Consider the following 11,685-nt stretch of genomic DNA (forward strand, 5'->3'; position numbering starts at 1 on the left):
ACATGGAAATATTTACAAGGCTATCTCTATAAATATGGAAATACCTACACCGCCATCTTTATAAACATGGAAGTACCTACACCGCTGTCTGTATAAACATGGAAATATCTACACCACGATCTGTATAAACATGGAAATATCTACACTGCCATCTGTATAAACATGGAAATATCTACACCGCTATCTGTATAAACATGGAAATACCTACAACACTATCTGTGTAAATATGGAAATATCTACACCGCTATCACTATAAACATCGAAATGGAACACCGCTATCTTTATAAACATGGAAATATCTACATGGCTATCTCTATATACATGGAAATACCTTCACCGCTATCTGTGTAAACATGGAAATATGTACACAGCTATCAGTGTAAAGACGGAAATATCTACAGCGCAATCTGTGCAAATATGGAAATATCTACACAACTCTCTCTGTAAACATGGAAATATCTAAACCGCTGTCTGAATAAACATGGAAATATCTACACCGCTATCTGTATAAATATGGATATATCTACACCACGATCTCTATAAACATGGAAATATCTACACTGCTGTCTGTATAAATATGGAAATATCTACACCGCAATCTCTGTAAACATGGAAATGTCTACACCTCAATCTGTATAAACATGGAAATATCTACATGGCTATCTCTATAAACATGGAAATATCTACAACGCCATCTGTATGAACATGGAAATACCTACACCGCTATCTGTATAAACATGGAAATATCTACACCACGATCTGTATAAACATGGAAATATCTACACCGCTATCTGTATAAACATGGAAATACCTACAACACTATCTGTGTAAATATGGAAATATCTACACCGCTATCACTATAAACATCAAATGTCTACACCGCTATCTGTATAAACATGGAAATATCTACATGGCTATCTCTATAAACATGGAAATATCTTCACCGCTATCTGTGTAAACATGGAAATATGTACACCGCTATCTGTGTAAAGATGGAAATATTTACACCGCAATCTTGGCAAATATGGAAATATCTACACCGCTATCTCGGTAAACATGGAAATACCTACACCGCTATCTGTATAAACATGGAAATATCCACACTTCAATCTGTATAAACATGGAAATGTCTACACCACGATCTGTATAAACATGGAAATACCTCCACCGCTATCTGCACAGGCATGGAAACATCTACACCGCTATCTGTATAAACATGGAAATATCTAAACCGCTATCTGTATAAACCTGGAAATATCTACAAAGCTATTTGTGTAAACATGGAAATATCTAAACAGCTATCTGTGTAAACGTGGAAATACCTACACCGCTCTCTGTGGAAAGATGGAAATATCTAAACTGCAATCTGTGCAAAGATGGAAATATCTACAACGCTATCTCTATAAAAATGGATTTACCTGCACCGCTATCTGTATAAACATGGAAATATCTACACCCCTGTCTGTATAAACATGGAAATATCTACAATGCTATCTGTGTAAACATGGAAATATCTAAAGAGCTATCTGTGTAAACATGGAAATATCTACACCGCTTTCTGTGGAAAGATGGAAATATCTACACTGAAATCTGTGCAAAATGGAAATATCTACAACGCTATCTCTATAAACATGGAATTATCTGCACCGCTATCTGTATAAACATGGAAATATCTACAACGCTTTCAGTATAAACATGGAAATATTTACAAGGCTATCTCTATAAATATGTAAATACCTACACCGTCATCTTTATAAACATGGAAGTACCTACACCGCTGTCTGTATAAACATGGAAATATCTACACCACGATCTGTATAAACATGGAAATATCTACACTGCCATCTGTATAAACATGGAAATATCTACACCGCTATCTGTATAAACATGGAAATACCTACAACACTATCTGTGTAAATATGGAAATATCTACACCGCTATCACTATAAACATCGAAATGGAACACCGCTATCTTTATAAACATGGAAATATCTACATGGCTATCTCTATATACATGGAAATACCTTCACCGCTATCTGTGTAAACATGGAAATATGTACACAGCTATCTGTGTAAAGATGGAAATATTTACACCGCAATCTTGGCAAATATGGAAATATCTTTTCCGCTATCTCGGTAAACATGGAAATACCTACACCGCTATCTGTATAAACATGGAAATATCCACACTTCCATCTGTATAAACATGGAAATGTCTACACCACGATCTGTATAAACATGGAAATACCTCCACCGCTATCTGTATAGGCATGGAAACATCTACACTGATATCTGTATAAACATGGAAATATCTACGCCGCTATCTGTATAAACCTGGAAATATCTACAAAGCTATTTGTGTAAACATGGAAATATCTAAACAGCTATCTGTATAAACATGGAAATATCTACACCGCTTTCTGTATAAACCTGGAAATATCTGCATCACTATCTGTATAAACATGGAAATGTCTATACCGCTATCTCTATAAACATGGAAATATCTACACCGCTATTTTTATAAACATGGAAATATCTACACCACAATCTGTATAAACATGGAAAATCTACAGCGCTATCTGTATAAACATGGAAATATCTACATGGCTATCTCTATAAACATGGATATATCTACACCACCATCTGTATAAACATGGAAATATATCCACCGCTATCTGTATAAACATGGAAATATCTACAAAACTATCTGTGTTAACATGGAAATATCTACACCGCTATCTGTGGAAACATGGAAATATGTACACCGCTATCTGTGTAAAGATGGAAATACCAACTCCGCTATCTGTGCAAATATGGAAATATCTACACCGCTATCTCTATAAACATGGAAATATCTACACCGTTATCTGTATAAATATGGAAATATCTACACCACGATCTCTATGAACATGGAAATAGCCAAACCGCTATCTGCGTAAACATGGAAATATCTACACCGCTTTCTGTAAAAACATGGAAATACCTACACCGCTATCTGTATAAACACGGAAATTACACCTCTACCAGTATAAAAATGGAAGTATCTACACAGCCATCTGAATAAACATGGAAATATTTTACACCGCTCTCTGTGTAAACATGGAAATATCTACACCATTATCTGCACAAAGATGCAAATATCAACCCTGCCATCTGTATAAACATGGAAATATCTACACCTCCATCTGTAAAAACATGGAAATATCTACACTGTCATCTGTAAAAACATGGAAATATCAACACCGCCATCTGTACAAACATGGAAATATCTACACAGATATCTGAAAACATGGAACTATCTACACAGCTATCTGTATAAACATGGAAATACCAACACTGCTGTCTGTATAAAGATGGAAATATCTACAACGCTATCTGTATAAACATGGAAATATCTACACCACCATGTATATAAACATGAAAATATCAACACTGTCATCTGTATAAACATGGAAATATATACATAGCCATCTCTAAATACATGGAAATAAGTACACCGCTATCTGTATAAACATGGAAATATCTGCACCGCTATCTGTATAAACATGTAAAGATCTACACCGCTATCTGTATAAAAAAGGAAATATCTACACCGCTATCTGTATGAAGGTGGAAATATTTACACCGCGAGCTGTATAAACATGGAAATATCTACATCGCTATCTGTATAAACATGGAAATATCTACACCGCTATCTCTATAAACATGGAAATATATACAATGCCATCTCTATAAACATAGAAATATCTACACCGACATCTACATAAACAAGGATATATCAACACCGCCATCTGTACAAACATGGAAATATCTACACAGATATCTGAAAACATGGAACTATCTACACCGCTATCTGTATAAACATGGAAATACCTACCAAGGTAACTCTATAAATATGGGAATATCTACACTGCTATCTGTATAAACATGGAAATATCTACACCGTTATCTGTATAAACATGGAGATATCTACATGGCTATCTTTATAAAGATGGAAAAACCTACACCACCATCTGTATAAACCTGGAAATACGTACACAGTCATCTCTATAATCATGGAAATACCTACACCAGCATCTGTATAATAATGGAAATATCTACACTGCCATAGGTATAAACATGGAAATATCTACACTGCCATCTCTACAAACATGGAAATAACTACACCACTATCTGTATAAAAATGGAAATAGCCACACCGCTATCAGTATAAACATGGAAATGTCTACACCGCTGTCTGTATAATCATGGAAATATCTACACCGCTATATGTATAAATATGGAAATAACTACACCACTATCTCTATAACCATGGAAATATCTGCACCGCTATCTGTATAAACATAGAAAGAACTACACTGCTATCTCTATAAACATGGAAATATCTACTCCGCCATCTGTATAAACATGGAAATATCTCCACCGCTATGTGCATAAAAATGGAAATATCTACTCCGCTATCTGTATAAACATGATAATATCAACACCGCTATCTGTATAAACCTGGAAATATCTACACCGCTATCTCTATAAACATGGAAATATCTACACCGCCATCTGTATAAACCTGGAAATATCTACACAGTCATCGGTATAAACATGGAAATATCTACACCACCATCTCTATAAACATGGAAATACCTACACTGCCAACGGTATACAAATGGAAATACCTACACAGCCATCAGTATAAACATGGAAATATCTACACCGCTATCTCTATACACATGGAAATACCCACACCGCTACCTCTACAAACATGGAAATATCTACAGCGCAATCTCTATAAACAGGGAAATATCTACACCGCCATCTCTATAAACATGAAAATATCTACACCACCATCTCCACAAAGATGGAAATAACTACACCACCATTTGTGTAAACATGGAAATAACGATACCGATATCTGTATAAACATGGAAATATCTACACTGGCATCTGTATAACGATGGAAATATCAACAATGTGAGCTGAATAAACATGGAAATATCTACACCGCTATCTGTATAAACATGGAAATACCAACACCGGTATCTGTATAAACATGGAAATACCTACACCACTATCTCTATACACTTGGAAATATCTACACCGCTATCTGTATAAACATGGAAATATCTACACCGCCTTCTGTATAAACATGGAAATATCTCCACCACGATCTGTATGAACATGGAAATATCTACAATGCTATCTGTATAACCATGGAAATACATACACCATTATCTGTATAAACATGAAAATACCTAAACTGCTATCTGTATAAACATGGAAATACCTACACCACTACCTGTAAAAACTTGGAACTATCTACACCATTATCTGTATAAACATGCAAACATATACAATGCTATCTGTGTAAACATGGAAATATCTACACCGCTGTCTGTGTAAACATGGAAATATTTACACCACTATCAGTGTAAAGATTGAAATATCTACAGCATAATCCGTGCAACGATGGAAATACCTACACCTCTATCTGTGTAAAGGTGGAAATAACTACACCGCAATCTGTGCAAATATGGAAATATCTACACCGCAATCTGTGTAGACTTGGTAATATCTACAACGTTAACTGTATAAACATGGAAGTATCTACACCACTATCTGTATAAACTTGGAAATATCTACACCACCATCAGTATAAACATGGAAATATCTACACCGACATCTGAATAAACATGGAAATATCTACAACGCCATCTGTATAAATATGGAAATATCTACACCGTTATCTCTATGAACATGGAAATATCTACACCGCTATCTGTATAATCATGGAAATATCTACACCGCTATCTGTATAAACATGCAAATATATACAACGCTATCTGTGTAAACATGGAAATATCTACACTGCTGTCTGTGTAAACATGGAAATATCTACACCACTATCTGTGTAAAGATTGAAATATCTACAGCACAATCTGTGCAACGATGGAAATTTCTTCACCACTATCTGTTTAAAAATGGAAATATCTACACCGCAATCTGAGCAAAGATGGAAATATCTACACCGCTATCTGCATAAACATCTAAATATCTACACCACCATCTGTATAAACATGGAAATACCTACACCGCCATCTGTATAAACTTGGAAATATCAACACCGCCATCTGTATAATAATGGAAATACCCACACCGCCAACAGTATAAACATGGAAATATCTACACCGCCATCTGTGAAAACATGGAAATATCTACACAGTCATTTGCATAAACATGGAAATATCTACACCTCCGAGAGTATAAGCATGGAAATATCTACACTGCCTTCTGTACACACATGGAAATACCTTCACAGCAATCTGTATAAACATGGAAATATATACACCGCTATCTCTAAAAACACGGAAATTCCTACACCGCTATCTGTATAAAAATGGAAATATCTACACCGCTATCTGCATGTACATGGAAATACCTTCACCAGTATCTTTATAAACTTGGAAAAACCTACAACACTATCTGTATAAACATGGAAATATCTACATCGCCATCTGAATAAACATGGAAATATCTTCACCGCGATCTGTATGAACATGAAATTACGTTCACTGCTATCTGTATAAACATGGAAATATCTAGACCGTTATCTGTATAAACATGCAAATATCTACACCGCTATGTGTATAAACATGGAAATGTCTACACAACCATGTGTAGAAACATGGAAATATCTACACCGCTATCTCTATAAACACGGAAATACCTACAGCGCTATCTCTATAAACATGGAAGTATCTACACCGCTATCTCTATAAATATGGAAATAACTACACCGCTTTCTTTATACACATGGAAATATCTACACCGCTATGTGTATGAACATGGAGATATCTACAATACTATCTCTATATACATGGAAATATCTACACCGCCATCTGCAAAAACATGGAAATACCTTCACATTCATCTGTATAAACATGGAAATATCTACACCACCGTCTGTATAAACATGGAAATAACTACACTGCCATCTGTATACACATGGAAATAACTTCACAGCCATCTGCATAAACATGGAAATATGTACAGCGCTATCTCTAAAAACATGGAAATACCTACACTGCTATCTCTATAAATTTGGAAATACTTACACCGCTATCTCTATAAACATGGAAATATCTCCACTGCCATCTCAATACACATGAAAATATCTACACCGCCATCTCCATAAACATGGAATTATCTACACCGCCATCTCAATAAACATGGAAATATTTACGCTGCCATATGTATAAACACGGAACTAACTACACCGCCATCTGTATAAACATGGAAATATCTACACCGCAATCTTTGTAAACATGGAAATATCTACAATGCCATCTGTATAAACATGGAAATACCAACACCGCTATCTGTATAAACATGGAAATAGGTACACCGCGATCTATTTAAACATGGAAATAACTACACCGCTATCTGTATAAACATGGATATATCTACACCGCTATCTGTATAAACATGGAAATATCTACACCGCCATCTGTAAAAACATGGAAATATCTACAGAGTCATCTGTATAAAAATGGAAATATCTACACCTCCGTGAGTATAAACTTGGAAATATCTACTCTGCCATCTGTATACACATGGAAATATCTACACAGCCATGAGTATAAACACGGAAATATCTACACCGTTATCTCTATAAACATGAAAATTCCTACACCTCTATATGTATAAACATGGAAATATCTACACCGCTATCTGTATAAACATGGAAATACCTACACCAATATATCCTTAAATATGGAAATATCTACACCGCTATCTCTATAAACATGGAAATGTCTACACCGCTATCTGTATAAACTTGGAAATATCTAAACCGCCATCCCTATAAACGTTGGTATATCTACAAATCTATCTCTGTAAACATGGAAATATATAAACTGCTATCTCTATAAGCATGGAAATATCAACAATGCTATCTGTGTAAACATGGAAATATCTACACCGCTATCTGTATAAACATTGAAATATCTACACCGCTATCTGTATAAACATGGAAATATCTACACAACCATCTGTATAAACATGGAAATATCTACCCAGCTATCTCTATAAACATGGAAATACCTACACCGCTATCTCTATAAACATGGAAATATCTACACCACTATCTCTATAAACATGAATATAACTACACCGCCATCTCCATAAACATGAAAATATCTACACTGTCATCTCCATAAACATGGAACTATCTACACCGCCATCTGTATAAACATGGAAATATCTACACTGCCATCTGTGTACACATGGAAATATCTACACAGCCATCTGTATAAACAAGGAAATATCTACACCGTTATCTCTGTTAACATGGAAATAAATACACCACTATCTCTATAAACATGGAAATATCTACACCACTATCTGTATAAACATGTAAATATCTACACCTCCATCTCTATAAATATGAAAATATCTACACTGCCATCTCCATAATCATTGAACTATCTACACCGCCATCTGTATAAATATGGAAATATCTACACCGCCATCTGAATAAACATGGAAATATCTACAATGCCATCTATATAAAGATGTAAGTATCTACTCCGCGAGGTAAATAAACATGGAAATATCTACACCGATATCTGTATAAACATGGAAATATCAACACTGCCATCTGCATAATCATGAAAAAATCCACACCGCAATCTGCCTAAACATGGAAATATCTACACTGCAATTTGGAAAAACATGGAAATATCTACACAGTCATCTGTATAAACTTGGAAATATCTACACCTCCGTGAGTATAAACATCGAAATATCTACACTGCCATCTGTATACACATGGAAATATCTCCACAGCTATCAGTATAAACATGGAAACATCTACACCGCTATCTCTATAAACATGGAAATACCTACACCGCTTTCTGTATAAACATGGAAATGCCTACACCAATATCTGTATAAACATGGAAATACCGACACCACTACCTGTATAAACTTGGAAATATCTACACTGCTATCTGCATAAACATGGAAATATCTACACCGCCATCTGTATAAACATGGAAATATCTCCACCGCTATGTGCATAAACATGGAAATATCTACTCCGCTATCTGTATAAACATGAAAATATCAACACCGCTCTCTGTATAAACACGCTAACATCCTCACCGCTGTCTGTATAGACATGGAAATATCTACACCGATATCTATATAAACATGGAAATATCTACACCGCCATCTGTATAAACGTGGAAATCTCTACACAGTCATCTGTATAAACATGGAAATACCTACACCACCATCTCTATAAACATGGAAATATCTACACTGCCTTCGGTATACAAATGGAAATATCTACACAGCCATCAGTATAAACATGGAAACATCTAAACCTCTATCTCTGTACACATGGAAATACCTACACCGCTATCTCTATAAACATGGAAATATCTACACCGCAATCTCTATAAACATGGAAATATCTACACCGCCATCTCTATAAACATGAAAATATCTACACCACCATCTCCATAAAGATGGAACTATCTACACCACCATTTGCGTAAACATGGAAATAACGACACCGATATCTGTATTAACATGGAAATATCTACACTGCCATCTGTATAACGATGGAAGTATCTTCATCGTGAGCTGAATAAACATGGAAATGTCTACAACGCTATCTGTATAAACATGGAAATACCAACACCGCTATCTGTATAAACATGGAAATATCTACTCCGCTATCTGTATAAACATGGAAATACCAACACAGCTACCTGTATAAACATGGAAATATCGACACCGCTATCAGTATAAACATGGAAATATCTACACCACTATACCCATAAACATGGAAGTACCTACAACGCCATCTCTATAAACATGGAAATATCTACAATGCTATCTGTATAAACGTGGATATATCTTCACCGCTATCTGTATAAATTTGGAAATCTCTACACCAAGATCTGTATAAACATGGAAATATCTACACCACTATCTGTATAAACATGGAAATATCCACACCGATATCTCTATAAACATGGAAATGTCTACACCGCTATCTGGATAAACTTGGAAATACCAAAACCGCTCTCTCCATAAACGTGGAGATATCTACAATGCTATCTGTGTAAACAAGGGAATATATAAACCACTATCTCTATAAACATGGAAACATATACAATGCTATCTGTGTAAACATGGAAATATCTACAACTCTATCTGTATAAACATGGAAATACCTACACCGCAATCTGTATAAACATGGAAATATCTACAAAACCATCTGTATATCTTGGAAATATCTACATCGCTATCTCTATAAACATAGAAATATCTATACCGCTATCTATATAAACATGGAAATACCTACACCACTATCTCTATAAACATGGAAATATCTACACCGCCATCTCTACAAACATGAAAATATCTACACTGCCATCTCCATAATCATGGAACTATCTACACCGCCATCTGTATATACATGGAAATATCTACACCACCATCAGTATAGACAAGGAAATATCTACACCGTGAGCTGTAGAAACATGGAAATATCTACACCGCTATCTGTGTAAACATGGAAATATCTATACCGCGATCTGTATAATCATGGAAATATCAACACCGCCATCTGTATAATCATGGAAATATCCACACCGCCATCAGTATAATCATGGAAATATCTAAACCGCCATCTGTAAAAATCTGGAAATATCTACACAGTCATCTGTAAAAACATGGAAATATCTACACTGCCATCTGTACACACATGGAAATATCTACACGGACATCAGTATAAACATGGAAATATCTACACCGCTATCTCTATAAACATGGATATTACTACACCGCTATCTGTATAAACATGGAAATGTCTACACCGCTATCTGTATAAACATGGAAATACCTACACCACTATATCTTTAAATATGGAAATATCCACACTGCTATCTCTATAAACATGGAAATGTTTACACCGCTATCTGTATAAACTTGGAAATATCTAAACTGCTGTCTGTATAAATTTAGAAATAACTACAACGCTATCTGTGAAACATGGAAATACATAAACCACTATCTCTATAAACATGGAAATATCTACAACGCTATCTGTGTAAACATGGAAATATCTACACCGCTATATGTATAAACATGGAAATACCTACTCCACTATCTGTATAAACATGGAAATAACTACACCGCTAACTCTATAAACATGGATATATCTACACCGACATCTATAAAAACATGGAAATACCTACACAGTCATCTGTATAAACATGGAAATATGTACACCTCCGTGAGTATAAACATGGAAACATCTACACTGCCATCTGTATACACATGGAAATATCTACACGGGCATCAGTATAAACATGGAATTATCTACACCGCTATCTCTATAAACATGGAAATTCCTACACCGCTATCTGTATAAACATGGAAATATCTATACCGCTATCTGTATAAACATGGAAATATATTCCTCACTATCTGTGTAAAGGTTTAAGTATCTACACAGCTATCTGTGTAAACTTGGAAATATCTACACCGCTATCTGTGTATAGATGGAAATATCTACACCACAATCTGTGCAAAGATGGAAATATCTACACCGCTATCTCTGTAAACATGGAAATATCTACACCGCTATCTGTATAAACATGGAAATATCTACAT

The sequence above is a fragment of the Pan paniscus genome, chromosome 13, assembly GCF_029289425.2.
Source record: "Pan paniscus chromosome 13, NHGRI_mPanPan1-v2.0_pri, whole genome shotgun sequence".
In the NCBI taxonomy this organism is placed as follows: domain Eukaryota; kingdom Metazoa; phylum Chordata; class Mammalia; order Primates; family Hominidae; genus Pan; species Pan paniscus.